Source organism: Macrobrachium rosenbergii, chromosome 28 (assembly GCF_040412425.1).
Source record: "Macrobrachium rosenbergii isolate ZJJX-2024 chromosome 28, ASM4041242v1, whole genome shotgun sequence".
NCBI classification, from domain to species: Eukaryota; Metazoa; Arthropoda; class Malacostraca; order Decapoda; family Palaemonidae; genus Macrobrachium; species Macrobrachium rosenbergii.
This window is the reverse complement of record NC_089768.1, coordinates 29516691-29534714: the sequence shown is the minus strand read 5'-3', so window position 1 is coordinate 29534714 and position 18024 is coordinate 29516691. Positions and strand designations below refer to the sequence as shown.

Below are 18024 nucleotides of genomic sequence, written 5' to 3'. Positions count from 1 at the left end.
AGCAGTAAGCACACTGTCGCCCTGCCTATGTACAGAGACTATGAATGGTGGAGTGCATTTTATTAAGCAACCACAATCATATTTAAACCAACACGCCAGCATAAGCAAAATAAACTAAGTTTAATGAACAAGCGCGCAAACAATACATTATATATCGTTATACATAATTTTATATATATATATATAAACACATTCCGGAGCCACACACCTTAAGAAAAATTACCATAAAGGTGTTATCTACATTATACATATATATATATATATATATATATATATATATATATATATATATATATATATATATATATATATATATATATATATATATATATATATGAAGAAATCCACCAGCGTTTGTGAGCAGATAAAGTCGGTGACAAAGACGTAAGGAAGGGAAAGGTAAATGGGATTAGTCGGGTAATTTCGCCCTTCACCGGATCTGTTCGAGAGCTTTATTAGGCCCTATAAAGAGATCGAAGAAGCCCTCCTAATGAAAGAGAAAAGTGAAGAATACTCCTCCTTTTTTCATCCTCATACTGATTACTTCAGCATCTTTTCATTCTCAGGAAGATTATACTTGATGTTTATGTGTATGTGCACGTATGAACAGGAAGATACTGAAATTCGCCTGTATTAGTCAATATGTATGTTTATTAATGCATTATACTTATACTCTATCTATACACACCAGGAATATTATACTCGTCAATGTGCGCAGAAACTTTCATAAACTCTCTTGGTCATAATCATATTTTGCTTTGTAAATTTTCTACTTGTGATGCAATGACCATCGTCAATTATCTAGTCTGTATGTTGAAACGAAATATATAATTACGTCCAGGTTTTGAAATCCAAGCACGCAGCTTGGTACAGAGAGTACCTGAGAGTTCCTTCGCAGATGTAGAGGCGTAATCTTCAACCCCGTTCGTATGTACGGTAAGAGTGCAAGGATCGAACAGCTGGGGGGATACAATCTAATCTGAAAAGACGCATAAATCAATTAGGTTTCCCACGGGAGGCAAGGTCTACCTACTGTATATAGTGCTTTGGTTCATACCTACTCCCGTTCTTTTACTTCCCATTTCTTTTTACACTGTCAGACCTGAGTGTTATGTTTTTATTCCACTGCGTTCTGCTAGAAGAAAACAATAATACAGCATTCATATTTATTTATGTGATCATGATTATAACACATCTTCATGCGTATTTTATATAGGAATCTCATTGGACGGACCCCTGATATGACCTCATTCAGCTTCTAAAAAATAATTTTTTTTCTTATATGGAAAAAAGCATCTACATCTCCGAAGAACTTTGACAAGCAAGTTTTAGAACATACGTACACATTCACCGGATGTGATGAGCAGCAAATTATATTTCCTTTTGCAACTTCCTGCGAAATTTTTCAGATACTGGGGAATTCGTATATAAAACAAATGCGACTCGATCTTTTTTATATTATTTTCGGTGTATTAAATTAATACCAAATGAAATTTCTGACTTCCTAAGCAGGAGAACGGATTCTGTAAATGTAAATAGGCGGACAGACATACAGCTACAAGAACGGCGTCAGAAGGAGGACTTGTAAAGTGATTACATTATCTTTCCTCTTTGATAGAGTTTACCAAGGATAAGGTGGTAGTTTGTATAAATTGACTAAAGGGTAGACTGGCTGTGAAAGTTTTTTTTTATACACGAAGTAAACGAATAGAATGGAAAAAGACGGTTAGGGCAGACATGAAGGGAACGACAAAATAAGGAAACGAAAACACAATATTAATAAGAGCAGAATCATGTCTACAGCTGAATCTACATATAAATTGAAAGTTGATATTTATTGTTTCATCATCATCAAAAATCGATAACCAACGTCGGCGACCTAATTTAAAGGAAAATTGCGTGTGTGTCAGGAATTCCCTTGTCTCGTTTTCCAGACGGATATATATATGTGTATATATATATATATATATATATATATATATATATATATATATATATATATATATATATATATATATATATATATATATATATATATATATATATATATATATATATATATATATATATATATATATATATATATATATATATATATATATATATATATATATAATTTTGGCCAAAGGTCAAGAGCTGGGACCTATGAGGTCATTCAGAGCTGAAACGGAAATTGACAGTAGAAAAGTTTTAAAAGAGTAACAGGAGGATAACCTCGCAGTTGCACTATGAAACAACTGTTAGGAGAGGGTGGAAAGTAAGATGGAAAAGAGTGAATATGAGCGGAGATACAATACAAGGAATGAAAGGGACGGCAGCCAGGGGACGAAGGGACGCCGCAAAGAACCTTAAGTAATGCCTACTGTGCACCGCATGAGGTGCACTGACGGCACTAACCCCCCTAAGGGCCAGACCGGATATAATGTCAGCCCCTGTGGGTTTGAGGGATACACGAGAACAGGAAGCGGTCTAGAGCCAAGCGTCCAAATAATCTGTTCAACGCTGAAAGGCACTTTCCCTGTCCTTTGACTTTTGAGGTCTTTGACTTCTCTTGTCTTTTGTAAATACGATATTCGTTTCGCCGATATATATCACGTCAAGAGTTTTTAATTCTTTTGTGTGCAGGCTCAAAAATTTTTGCAAATCGTTAACGTGATAGTAGGTGCTTGAAGATTTCGCAATCAAATCAGTCTCGATGTCACACCTTTATATTTCCTCTCATTGTTGTTGAAAGAGAGTTCCAGACGGAGAATCTTTACGAAGACGCCGAAAATAAATAGTGAATTTGTGAGCCTGTCAATCTGCATCGTATTAAATACCTTGAGATATTGCAGAGCGACTAATTATCCAGACAAAATTCGTTTCCAAAACGGGACGTTTTGCTGCAAGGAAAATTCTCCTATTAGTATTATTCAGGGCTGGAATTTGTATGTCACAAATATAGACCAAACGACAGTTCTGCTCTATTTAACCACAGTAAGAGGTTGGAGAGACCTTTCCAGGTTCAGGAAAATGTTTGAAAGTCGTTTTCCTAAAACTATGCAACTAAATATTTTTAAAACAGAAGACCTTTTCCTGGTATTCGCCAAAGTTAGAGAGGAATTTATCCTCGGCCCTTGTCCTCGAGCCAAAAGATAAGAAAGGAATCCGGTGATATTTGTTTGTCGAGGGCTTACTGGGAAATACTCCCCCCCCCCAACCCACCCCAACACGCCAACGATTTTTAATACGTCAGACGCATACGGATGTTACAAGTGATGATGTGAAACGTGGGCAGTGTTAAATAGTGTGCTATCAAATCATTGCTAATGTCAGACGGCAAAATATTAAACTTAAAAACAAAGCTGAGTAAAAACTAGAGTGTTTTAATGCTGTTTCTGCCGTTCCTTTAAGGGCAATCGGTGATACTATGAAGTTATGCCATTCATAACAGAAAATATGAATGGCAGACGGGTTACTGGATATTATTTAACTTACTTAAAACAAAGACGATATTCCGAATGGAAATTTGGAGAGAAGCGAGCACTCACAGAGAATGTCTGAAATTTACGACGCCATGTTTAATCACGAGACACAAACTTAAGAACATGCTTCTACACCTATACAAAGAATGAAGAGAAATGCAGTTGCTATTAATACAGCTGAAGCATATGACCGATACATGATAATGATTATGATGGTCCTTCGTTCGAAAATGCAAATTTAGTGTTCTACTTCGACCAGAAGTAAGGAAGCATTCTTCTTCATTACTATCATCATTTGTTAACAATTCATTTCTCATTAGTATTACCTACCAAACATTTTACAAACTCTATACAAGCAGAAGAACTGAGAAATTATAAAGAACGCAATCCTTTAAGCTGGAAACATGTCATTCATGAATTACCGGACAGTATTCAAATCCAGGATGAAGCTACTAAAGAAATTCCAAAATTTTATTTTGTGTATACCGAAAACGCTAACATGTTCCCGCGTTAATGCTTCTGCATGAATATGACATAGTACAAAACCTTATTGTCGACTTTGGGTGTTTATCACCTGTAACGTGAATTACTTGGTTTAATAAACAACGAAAGTATGAGATATTCATTTTTTTCTTCTTTGAGCAAACAGCGATACTAACAAACCCTGAGGTTCAGCGACCAAGGGTCAGGCGTATTATAGATAACTTAAAACACACACACGCATACAAAATGAGCCTTGGATGGAGAAAAGTCAGAAGACGAAACCGAGGTAGATTCAAGGCCGTGAAATTCCTGTAGGAGAGAGGCTGGAAATTGGAGGAGGGGGTCATTGGAGGTCACTGGTATGCGATTAGGGTGAATGGAGCCCATTCTGCACCATCAGATCTACTAATGTAGTTCCAAATGACGATGGGTGAAGTTGTACAGTTTGATCGTCTACCGTTTGATTAACTAAGACGATGGATAATTAGTCAGAGCAAGGGGAGTTACAGCACAATACCACGCTACTTGGTCCTGGAGAAGGAAAGATAATAGCCCTATGTGTAGTTACAAAATAAAAGTATTGCCTTGGATTATTTGCTTTATCGATGTGCCTGAGGCGGAACAAACTAGGAATCACAGAGCCATTTGACGCTCAGGCTTAAAAAAAAAAAAATGCAGACCTGTTTGTGTTTGTCTGTTTGTCTGAATGTAGGCTATATATATATATATATATATATATATATATATATATATATATATATATATATATATATATATATATATATATATATATATATATGCATCATGGTCACTAAATCGTTGATGTAGGCTATATAAATATATATATATATATATATATATATATATATATATATATATATATATATATATATATATATATATATATATATATATATATGTATATTCATGGTCATTAAATCGTTGCTCTAAAGAAAAGAAAATTTAGCTTACCAATAGGCTCTTAATAAAACTCGTGTGACATGGCACTATACCCAATGAAATGTACAATGATGTAATTTGTAATCAGTTTCATGATAAATAAGAAACAGAATGAAGAATACTGTTGTACGATGAAGTAGCTTATACTGTTGCCGACTGCAAAGTATAAGCATTAACAATGTATGAGTATACAGATACATAAGGATGATTTATGAGCCATGATGATATAAGGATGATTTATGAGCCATGATGATAAATGCTGTTATATGTGCGTTCTTTTCAATAGTCCCTTAGGGACATGGTCGACCATGATTTGTTAATGAATCTAGAGGAGGCAGCTTCTTCCCCTTTATATTATGTACAAACTCGTATAAACGATATGTAAACGGTTTGAACAGAGACCATTTTATTATTCATAGTTCATTATTCAGAAGACACGACAAAATATAAAAGATGAACCTCGTCACACGCGTTTTATCGAGAGCACTTTGTTAAGACATATTTCCTTTTCTTTACACCAACCATTTAATGACCATGATGCATATATATGTATATATGTATATATATATATATATATGTGTGTGTGTGTGTGTTATTATATATATATATATATATATATATATATATATATATATATATATATATATATATATATATACATATATACACACACACAAACGCACACAGGTCTGCGTTATGCATTCAAGAGGCCAATATCCACGAAGCTAAGTAATTCAAATAAAAATAAATCATTAATATAACCATAAAATCCTATATTATAACTAGATACATTCAGCCAATGGGGTATGTTCCGACGTTTTGCCCTCTATCTCTCTCTCCGAGCAAATACATTGCCCATACAAATTAGGCTAACGGTCCTCGTTCAGATGAAAACTAATAGAATAATATTGGTGTTGTCGTAAAATCAAATATGTCTGCTTTTTGATAAATTTTTTTACATCGTTAATGAAACGAGGGGAAAACTATGATGATGCAACATAAAATCATTAAACGTACGAATACAATGACAAAGTCGAGCATATGTAAATTAACGAATAAGTGGCCTCAGCAATAACGTATCATGACTGCGTATATTCTTGTTTGAAATACGTATTTGATATCAACACGCAAATACAAGCACATGCGTGCACATGGAAATATTATGCAACATGTGAATGTATTTGTCTTGATACGAATTACACACACTTATTATTCATGTATATCTATATTTTATTTGATGAAATAAGTCAGAGAAGGAGAGAGTAAAAAAAAAAATTAGAGAACTGGAGAGCAGCATACAATTACGGCAAATGACGAGAACACGTGCCATTACTTCCCGCAAAAAAAAGAGAGAAAAAAAAAAAAATGCAAACAAAAAGAAATGAGAGACCAGGTATCACTCACACATTTTAGACGAGCCTTGTATCTTTAAGCCCCACAGGTGAACCAGTTTATTACCTCCTTCCTTCTGCCACAAAAAAAAGAAACAATAAAAAAAAAAGTTTGGCTACGAATCCGCAAAGGAAAAGGCTGGCTTGTGCTTCTCGACGACGGACATAAAAAGGTTTTGGTTAATACGATTCCGAACGGAAGAGAGAAATGTTGGAACGAACAAAATTGATGTCAGAATTTCCCTCTATGATTATTATTATTTTTTTTATATTATTCTTCTTTGTGATAAAGAGACCGCGAGTGAAAAATGAAATTGTGTTCATTGACATTTTAAGTGACGACGGACACACCTCTTAAAAAAGATCGTATTGAATTATTTGGGAGACAAGAAGGTGCGACAAGATTTCCACATTCTACATTTAAATGGATTGAAAGTGATCAACTGGCAAACAAAGATTGGCCTGGATTAATGTGATCAAACCGGTTGAGGGAGTAATCACACCGGTTGATAGAGTGATCAGATCGGTTGACAAGTGATCAAAGCGGTTGATGGAGTAATCAAATCGGTTGATGGAGTTATCAGTGGTTGATGGAGCAATCAAATCAGCTGATAGGGATCAAAGCGAAGAAGGCGTGATCGAAAGAACTGACCCTCAATTTCGCGACTCCAGGAAGCTATCAGTGAGTGGTGTCTTCACTTCGAACTTTGAACTCTAGACAAAGCTTAAGATGTTATCAAAACTTATCTTTTGTCGCAAAATATGCAAATAAAATGAGTGAATACAAAGAGAATTATGAAACTTCCTCATTTCCATAAATTCTAATATGATGATGTATCTTTCTCATATCTTTCAAAACGAAGCAGACATTTTCATTAGGTTTATCAAATAACGTTTAATAAATAACAAATAACTTCCTCTTTCCTTTGGTAAGAACAAGGCAAACTTTCCCTCTGCAGTATTTGGTTCACTTCATCAGCCTGAGTCCTTCTGGGAAGAAGACCATTTTAATCAACTACTATATACATTGCCAAACGGTACCAAGTATCTTCCTCCACGCCAGAGAGAGAGAGAGAGAGAGAGAGAGAGAGAGAGAGAGAGAGAGAGAGAGAGAGAGAGACTTGAAGGCTGAGAAGAGAAGGGGAGATTGGTTAAAAAAAAAAAAGTCATCACGCAGTTCAAGTTTGTTTTTACCAAGTTTCTGAAAAAAACTGATTTCGAGAACGGACCTAGTGAATCTAAAGAAACGGAAAAACGAAGTCATAGGGAAAACAACAACAAGACTAGTGATGTATTGACATCAGTCGAATACCGCGATTCCGAAGAACAAGTCAATCGACCGCCCAGGAATGTCAAATATTGAGATGAAAAACCATCTCCTTTGTTGGACATTCCGCGAGTTTTTATGCTACTCTGGGAGGGAGGACATGCCAAGGGAGTTTTGATACTCTTACAAAGACATTCCCAAAGATTTTTTTATCTTATTTTGCCAAGGGTCTTTATTTATATGTATAATATTTTCTTCCTTGTTGAGTGTCCGTCACGTATTCGACGACAGTCGTGAGCATTTTTCTACTGTTTCTCTATTGCACTTTAGAATTAATTTACAACAACCTATACTTTTCTATTCTGATTCTTAACCAGTGTGTTTATGCCTCGTGGAAATGTTTACTTTTCGACCCTCTTCCCGGAAGAAGGTTATATAACTCAAACTGACCCTACCAGCATTCTAGCCTCTACTGTTCCTAACGTAAACAAAACACTAGTCAACTCAGTTAACCTCCTTTTGATCACCTCTACGGGAGACCTATCAAAGACCCTCTTCCCTGTTTCAGCCACGTTTATTTATCTTCCGCCTGCATTCAGTAAAGCTCCAAGATCCTTACTTCTCGTGTAAACTCTTTTTAGACATTTGTACTAGAAATGCCTTCTGTCTATTTTCATTAGCTGAGTAAAATCTGGTTCTCAGGAATCTGTTTTCTCACAAACTCTTTTCCAGTTATCATTAGCGACCTTTATGTAAACCCTCTCCTTCCATTCCCTTCGCTGGTAATTCAATCCTTTATCTATTTGCAACCGTTCTTTTTCTGTTGTCAGTCAACTGCTTTTCTCAGATCTTCAGCCTCTTAGGCTTATAATTCCCGAAAGGACTGATTTTGAATACGAACTTCAACACAAACCCGTAATTCACGAAAGGGTTCATTTTGAATTCTAACTTCTACACAAACCGTCAATTATGGAAATCACGAAGTACTGAACTGATCAATACTATTAGCAATAACTGTTTCCTTGCTAAAGGAAGTTTTAATTGGACTGAAAACTACGTTGATCAAGATGTTATACGGGAGTGAAGTTACTGACATTGTCGGATCAAACTGGCCCCGTTCGAGTTCGTTCTCATTAGTGAATTGAGGAAATCAGCGTAAATGAATTCACCTTCGATAAAAATTTTGATAATACGAATCTCCCACCATATTAACAATGACTGACTACCATTCGGTTTTTTTGCAAAATGCTGGTAATTCAAGAAGTTTTTCTTAATCACGAGTTCTACGAACTCACGAATAATTTCACAATTATCTCAAACATTCCAGCCAAATTTCTTAACGAAATGAAGTTGACTGAGGGTAATTGCCATAAAATATAAAGCAGCATACTTTTGTGTCGGGTTTTCTTCAGTTGATGGGCTATGCTTCTGCTCCGTTCTTTCACGCCTTAACAAGGGAGCACTGTGTGTATAAAAGAAACTGATGATAGTAATTAGGATACTTTAATTCTCCCACGAGAATACCAGACATGGAATGGTAATAAATTATCACATTATAAACCAAAATAAGTATATCTTAGTTTAACCAGACCACTGAGCCGACTAACAGCTCTCCTAGGGCTGGCCCGAAGGATTACACTTATTTGACGTGGCTAAGAACCAATTTATTACCTAGCAACGGTACCTACAGCTTATTGTGGAATCCGAACCACATTATAGCGAGAAATGAACTTCTATCACCAGAAATAAATTCCTCTAATTCTTCATTAGCCGGCCGGAGACTCGAACTCGGGCCTAGCGAGTGCTAGCCGACAACTCTACCGACTCTCCCAATGAGGAACTCTATAGTTAATGAACTGTAACCAAACGATTCCTGATTGAATGGAAGCGACACTTACCTGATCAACAAACAGATTTCATAGCACATATACCAACTACAATTAATTGCATAAAACCACCGATTCGCCAAGTGGCAAATTTTTCAAATACAACAACTGACTGGCTGAAGCTTACTCCATTACAAGAATCAGGTTACAGATGTGCCACTGTGTCTAAAATCGATGGAAACGAAAATACATGGCAAAGGACACAGATCACGCAAACACCTTTAACAGAAGTATCATTCAGTACATGACTTTGCAGAATAATGCAATTGAAACGGCTAAGTTTGATAGAATGATTTGAATATCCTTTCGATTCTTTACTAAAATCTTTTAATGCAATTGAAACGGTCAAGTTTGGTGGAATGATTTGAGTCTCCTTTCGTTTCTTTACTGAAATTTTTTTTTATCCAAATCTTTTTTAAAACGCTATAAATTACACAGACTCTGACAACGCAAAAGACTGGATTCCACCTTAAAAATTTCTGTAATGAAGAGAAGACAATGTAATTTGGTGCTAATTAACAAAAGAGAACAAAAGTTAATTTCCATGTACCTAAAAGGAGAAAACCCCGATGCATTTTCTCTTTAAGGAAGCTTCGTAATAAATGAAACAACAAGAAATCGAGCAAAACTGAGGCTCTTGTTTGAAGATGGACTTACTAGCAACCTTTGCGTTCACTGTCTCTCCCTTCTTTCGTATTTTCGTGGGATTTTCCGACCATAATGTAGACTGATGTTTATTTCTCTAGGGGACAAATGCAAATACTAGCTCGACACCGGTTCACGTTTTTGTTTTTTTTTTTCGGGGTGGGAGGGGCAGGCGTGGAGATGGGGCCCACTAATCGATACTCTCACATTGCCAACGAAATCTCGAGTAGGTCTGGCATTCACTGCCGAGCCATAGTTTTAAATAATTTATTTATGCTTATATTTTTCACATTCTTATGTGAGGTCTCTGGTTACTTAAGTCTTCCTCTATCAAAGGATCCACGACCAGAGTGATAATGCATTACCGGCATTTGTTTCGACCTGTTACAACGGAGCATCCGTACTAGTACTGGTCACCAATATTCTATTTGTACAACTTGTAGTCACGCAATAATATTTTCATTCACTCGTAATCAAGGGAGATCCCTTTTTCCAATTCGCATGAGAATTTCTATCTCACTATTTTCTCACTCCAAACTCTTGCTGGTCTGATTACAATGTTATGCGAGCTTCTTCTTAAACTACTGCATTTTATGGTATCCATAAAAAAAGATAATAACACCTTACCTCTCCAAAAAGTAAGTGCTAATATTTGCATGTATTCGCGTCTACTCGTGTCCACTTCGGTCTAATCCTTTAAGGCAACCTTAAAGGATTAGATTGTTTTCCCGATTCGTCCTTCTTGTTCAGTCACCATGCGCTAACACTTTCGCAGATTCGTTCACCCACTTTATCGTCTCATACTGATGCGCTCTGTCCAACAAGTTGTGCTGTTTGGAGTTTAGACTTCATAACTAAGATGAGCAATTAACTGAACTGGTTTAGATAGTATTTATACACTACCTCTTTCACAAGTTTTTAAAATCATAATCTCATGAATTTTATGATGTATGTTTAGCTACGTATTTCTGAAAATTACATAAAGGCTACATTCTTAACTGACTTCAAGTAATGATAAAAGTAATATCATTCCACTTCCCTGAACATTTTGCTCCATCAGCTAATGTTAAAGAACGCATAAATCCTAATTTTAAATAATGTGAAAATGCCTAGGGGAACCATTTCAAAGCACTGCTTTTCCTAAGTTGTGCTCTGAGGTAAAAAGCGTAGCAGCTACACAATAATGAAAAATATATAGTTACAGGGAAATGCCATGAAGGCTAGTGGACGTTCTTATGTAAATTATAGGACATGAACATTTTGCAAAGTAAGTATCATTAAGAGAGATTTCAGTTGAAATTTATGCAAGAAAACATACGACTTTAGTACCAAGTCGTTTCGAAGATTATATTATTATTATTATTATTATTATTATTATTATTATTATTATTATTCACTCATTTTTCGTGGACCAAGGGAAAATACGAGCTTTCACAAAAAAAGAGAATGCCTTTTATACAAAAATATTAGCAAAGAATAAACAATCTGAGAATTAATGTCAGCATATAATAGTCTTCCACATTCCTGCTAAATAAACAAGAAAAAATTAAAACAATAAAAAATAAATGCACAGGATATCAAAGAGATCTCGACTGTAGGCTATACACAAGCTATGGAACCCAACCTATAATGAATGAAGAAAGTATAGGTACAGAGGCTACGGCACAGGTCAATGTTCGGTAGCAGTGTTTATATGGTCACTACGTTTAAACTTGCCATCGTCCACCTCAGACCCAGTTTCTCTTACCAATGGCCCCTGTGGAAATATGCTGAGTGAAGGTACTTTGGTCCGAACTTCGGGGTGGTGCGCAACGTCCCTAAGGCCGGGACTTAACGTTTCGACCTTTACTTATATCACCGTCACATCTGACGGTACGGGTACAGTAATAATATCAAATTGCCTTTGTTAATTTAACTTCTTTTTCATTTGCTCTAGTTCCGAGCTTACTCATTAATCGATAAGGATTGTTTCGCTCTCTACCACATAATAGACAGCCCAAACAACCAGCCATTCCTGTTAGCACTGCTGTCTAACCCATCTTTCTCCCGATATTTTTCCTGTCAACCAACTTCCAAATTACTCTCACACATACACACGCACACACAAACACAAATTTTTCTCTCTCTCTCTCTCTCTCTCTCTCTAGCAAGTCCATCAGTAATCATCCCTTCAAAAAGTTGCGAACTCGTCACGTCATATTTTCGGAGTAATGTAAGAGGATTCCTCTTAATGAAATGTTAAATTACCAGGAAGTTATAATTACAGTCATGCATTTCTTTCTTTTTTTTTCTATCGTCCTTTCTCTATTGTGTTTTATATAAAAAACTGTATTGATGTCATTAATGTTTTTCGTTCACTGCTGACATTTCACACAAAATGCCGTAATGTGAATGTTGTTATGCGAAGGGCAATGTTTAAACACTACTAAATATTTAATTGACATAATTATGTATCGCAAATCGGCAGTTCATGGAACTGATTTCTCGTTTGCAGACAACAATTATTTTCATGCTACAGATACTCCATGTGTAAACGAACAGAGTATGGCCTAGTGTCAGACAAAACACATACTTCATCATTTTTCTTTATCTAGCCTGATTGTACTGTACATGTTCGAGATTTCAAATTTAGTAAAAACTGAGAAAAATAATAACATTACAGACTCTGCTCCTATTCAGGCACTTACAATGCTGCCCTTTATGTACCAAGAAATGCAATAATAAGTCAATGAAAACAAGTAGATAAATGAACTCCTAAACTTAGAAGAGAAGACGCATCCATTCAGATGACTGGAATCGAGTTATGATTTCAAACGATATCATTTTCGATGGCTTTATTGATTCCCTTCCCTTATCGTATTTCTGTATTCGCCTCGTATTTCAGATTTATTCTAAACGGAAATTCGTGTCTTTTTCCTTATCTCCTTGGATGGGAAAAGCTGACAATCCAGGGAGAAGTTGATCAATAACATACAGTGATACGTCTCAATACAATTCCCTTATCTACTCGCGTATAATCGAGTACATAAAGACTACAGAAAACGGGAAACAGAAAATGGGAAATGGTACTGGCTACATAGATCTGAAAGACTTCAAACTCTGCTAACTGAAGAGAGAGACTTTTTTTTTTTCCCCAGTGTTTGGGCATGTCGTGTAATTAAACAACTTTTTTATATACTCCTTGTTGTTTCATACCCTTGGGTGATATTGCACAGAAAGTCAATGTATTTATGAAATCAAATATTTAAATCAGGCAGTCAACAGAAAAAATGATATTAGCAACGTTCTGTAACCGCATACAAAAAATAACCAGGTTCTTGTAAACGTTTATGTGAACTCCGTTCCACATTTCTTTAAAGAAAAAAAAAAACGGTTCCGGCAACTTTTTTAAAGAAAAGAAAAGCATTATGGTGCACTTCAGCACATCTCGCAGATAGGCCTACAGGCGAAGCATAAAAATATAACCAGGCTATCTTTCATTGCGTGAACAGATGAGGTCATGGTACTACCGTAATAAACACGACGATGGTTTAAAAAAGTCAAGTGACTGGTTCAAAAAATCAAGTGATGAGAGTTATATATATATATATATATATATATATATATATATATATATATATATATATATATATATATATATCATATTTGTGTGTATTAAAATGTTCAAAAAAGTCTCTCAGTGTATCACATCAACTACTGGGTATGCTTTAAACAATGCGAAATACGTAGTTTGCATAATTTCAAATATAAAAATAAGTATACACGCATTAGTTCGTTATTTGTACCTAAAAAAAACGACAAAGTACCTTCGGCAAAAGCAACAATGCTATTTTCACAGGACCGACAAAAAACTGACAGTAACATTAGAGCACATGTTTAAAATATTGGATAATCTAACAATGAAAATGTTTCCGCACGTAGTACTAAAAGTATGGCGTAGTCAGGTCAAGAAAAGATAACTGGTATGAAAATGCGTTAGGTTCTGGGGAAACTATCTAGACACGAAGTAACTGGTTAACACTAACCCCTACAAAGAAACTAATATTTTCAATTCAAAAAAAATCAATATATTATTCATACAAGTTCTTATATACTGTATATATATATATATATATATATATATATATATATATATATATATATATATATATATAAATATATGAAAATGAATAAAAAAATAAAAACGAAAGTCATAGCAATACCAACGTGGGTGAAAATAGCTGTTTATCGCCATGTTTTCAGAAATCAACTTACCAGTCAATCAAATCAACAGTAAGTGTTACTGCCAGGACTCCTAGACCAATCAGAGAAGTAAGTTAACGCATCTGGGAGGTCGTTCGAATATAACTGTTAAAAAAAAAAAAAGATACGTACGAAAACAACGGAAACGAGTTGTCCTAACTATAGGCTGGTCGGTTTCACTTCATCTGTCCACCCACAGGTGAAGATGTGGCAATGCCAAAGTGTAGCACGTGATTGGCTGACAATCAACGTTTGCCATATCGTTGGCTTATTGTGATAAATACCAAACTATTTCTTCAGTAACATATTTGAATGTTCATAAATATACAAAGAATCATCAGCTCTTCTTATATTAATCATAGACAAGCCGATTTGTATCAATAATATACCAACACAAGCACAGGAGAGACGAATTTTTATCAAACAGTCTACTCAGGCCAAATACAATCAAACGATGAGCTTTTAATAATTGCAATCCATCTCGTTTATATAGCCCACGCTACACTTAGACCTATACTGAAAAAGTTCAAATCACAAGATTTTCTGATCATTCAGACTTTATTCTATGCGCAGTTTCATTGCATGCAAATAAAAATAAAGTGCATGCAAATAAAAATAACTTTATTTTGATACCAAAGTATTATCTACGTCCATAAACTGAAACATAACCTTTAATATTGTTTACCGCTAGAACATGAAGCTAGGCCTATGCTACTGATCCGCCATTTATTTTATTTGACTGGCCATTTTTTAAAGCACACATTTATCCAATTTCAGTCAAAATTATTTTTTATCGTATGCTTTATTCATTTTATCTAAGTATCGTTCAAATGCCCAACAGTGAAAAATAAAATCTATCTACGCTAGCTAATCATACCGTGTGTGTCATCAACACTAAGCTCGTCATTCGAGAGGTTGTTTTGTTAAATTATCGAAGTGAATCAATATTTTTATATTATTTAAATAAGGTGTAAGGGTTCTTTGCTTATATTAGCATTCACATGTATTATGAAGAAAATGTTTGCATCTTTATCACAGTAAGCCTACGATATCAGGAACATTAGTAGGGCAGACGGAGTAAGTACACTGTAATCATACTTCGAATCAATAGGCTAAGCTTGTCGAAATAAACAACGCCTAATTTTCCTTTAATTACGATTAGTAACAGTAAATAAGTAATGATGCAAAAAAGAAAATGATAACGTTAATACGACAGATTTGTCGACGAAAAGCGCTACTGCAGCTTTCGTAAAAACAAGTATCCCAATCAAAAATTGTAAACAACATTACCAAATATCGATATCATTAAAAATAGTAGTTTTAACACTCACCATCGGCCGGTAGAAAGCGACGGCTGTCCTCCATATAGTACTCAGCTGTACTCCAGCCACTCTTCTCGGGCCTAATTCGGGAACTTCACTGTGTACACCAAATTTCTCCGGTCGGCTGAAAATTTAAAACACTGATTATCTGGGATGAAGTTGTCAGTACAAACGCTCTCTAGCTTTCTCTAGCGGTTGTAATCGCCACCAAATCCAATGTTGCCTTATAGATCAAGAGCGTAGAGATGTAACGAACATCTTGCCTCCTGTACATTAGCGTTGCAAAGTTGGCAGCAATGGTCTCAGAGGGCAATATCTGATGAAATACAAAAAAAAGGCCTTAATTCAAGTCAGTTCCGGAGGATAGGGCTAGAATCTAGATCTGTCATCACCTGGAATGGCGAGAATGACTTATGGGTTCTTGCCTACGAGCCAGACCTTTTGTAGCAAGAAGCTTCCACTGTGTTCCACATTTATCCCGGCTATGGTTAGCAGTAAAGGTACCCCTTCTTTTATGTATCTGCCAAAGATTTTTACAAAGCAATACTGGAGTGACATCTCTATAACGTATGTGCAACAAGAAACAAAAGGTCTGGAAGTCTACAACTACTTTGCTTTTTAAACGTAGATTCAAACTCTTTTACCATCATCACGATACTCATGCAATCTATTTTTCCATTCAGTTACCAAGGCCACTAAATAACTACAACAGCAGCAGTCCCATCTGCTTTCTTGAAATTAAAAACAATTCATCCATGCAGAAACGCCTCCACTCTTTCCCTACTAACTATATTATCACACCAATGACCTAAGCCTAGCTTCCTTGTGGTTTAGCCAACGTTTTTGACTCGTCCTTCTTCCCAAATACACTTGCTTTTGCTTTTTCTTACTTGTCACTGTTGGTGTGGCTAGTCGAACGAATGAAGTTTTCCACACTTAAATCACCTTGAAACCATGAGCAACTCCTTGCCCTAGGCTACACCATCAGTAACACACACCACGCGGAACAACTGCTTACAAACACCGGACTAATGACTACTACGGCATTTTCTCACATTTGCCGATTCATCGAGTGGTTCCAAAACAGTTGTTCGAAGCACGTGTTCAAAACCAATGTCTTAGAATATGAACCCTTTGAATCATGATCGCTTTAAAAGAATAGAAATTTACGTTTACGTTTTGACAGTTTGACTTATTCGTGTTCCATAGGAAACACCGTACTTTTTCATTCTAAATAACCGATGAACATCTTTTGAACCAGAAGTTACTTATTCGGTACTTTAAAACATATCTAAATCTACTAGATAACTTACGGTTTACTATGTGTATTGAGATAAGGGAGCTGCTGCTATTTTTCTTGTACACTTAAGGAAATTTATTTATTTGAACCAATTTGATCGAAGCGGTGCTCGAGAGAAGCTATGTTGATCCGCTATTGTGCCTTGCAACATTATGGCGGTTTTTTTTTCACAGAGCTGCTTATGTATGCATTAGTTATCTATATATCTTTGTCTTTTGTTAATTTGCTATTCTACTCGTTTTTTATTTATTTATTTGCAGATGGGTGCTTTATTATGTGGAAGTTTGCTTGGAAAGTTAATGGCATTTAGGCTTGTGTCATATCAGTATTTGCCCATTCAAACAATAACAAATATAATATAAATATTGCTTGGAATGCTCTCTCTCTCTCTCTCTCTCTCTCTCTCTCTCTCTCTCTTCTAGATAGATAACAGAGTAGTGATGACATAACTGGTAGCGTTTGAGTGCCTGTAGTGAATGAGAATGAACTTTTTTTTAAATGTCTTCTGCAGGTGGCTGGATTTTTTTCGAATGAACAGTAAAAAACTAGTCGTATATACAATGTAAGCACACTCTCGAAAGAAAAAAAAATCTACGAAAAATATCATTAGATTATATTTTGATGCTGACTAGTTGGAAGATAGGCGCTGGAGGTATATCTGATTAGCACCAGTTACAACAACAGCAAAAATCGAGGACAATTTTAGTTGGAAAACAGGTGGCCAGAATGTAGGTCTAAATGCAGCTGAATAGAGTGAGTTCGGTACAAAAGTGTTTGCGAGTGCGTACGTGTATGCATGTATCTTCCTTTCCGACTGTCGTTATTCATATTTGTGAAAGAGAGAGAACTTGATGAAAACATGTGCACTGGTGATAGTTTCTCCTGATGACGCTAGACTGACATCATCAAGGCTAGCCTATTCAACTTTTCTAAAGCCTTCCCAAAAAGATGAGACCTTTCAAATGCCCGATTACTTATGAATCTGTGACCTTTGGACACAGAATCCCAACGAAAGAGTTTGTTTCTATCTTTACATCTGTGTGAGCTATAAGTAAACAAGAGTG

General features: G+C 35.6%; 1 protein-coding gene across 3 annotated transcripts in view; it reads right to left on the bottom strand.

Moving 5' to 3' along the window:
* LOC136854173 (deoxynucleoside kinase-like) overlaps window positions 1-18024 on the bottom strand; it is a 312604-nt gene that overhangs the window by 253224 nt on the left and 41356 nt on the right. The window contains exons 1-2 of one of the 3 annotated variants that reach the window (XM_067130470.1): window positions 16551-16734; window positions 15670-15784 (exon numbers count right to left, since the gene is read on the bottom strand). The exons of 1 other annotated variant lie outside the window; for it this stretch is intronic. The gene's annotated coding sequence lies outside the window, so the exon portion shown is untranslated. Of the gene's footprint in view, window positions 1-15669; window positions 16735-18024 lie in introns of those variants that run through there. One more of the 3 variants, XM_067130469.1, reaches the window with a different exon arrangement.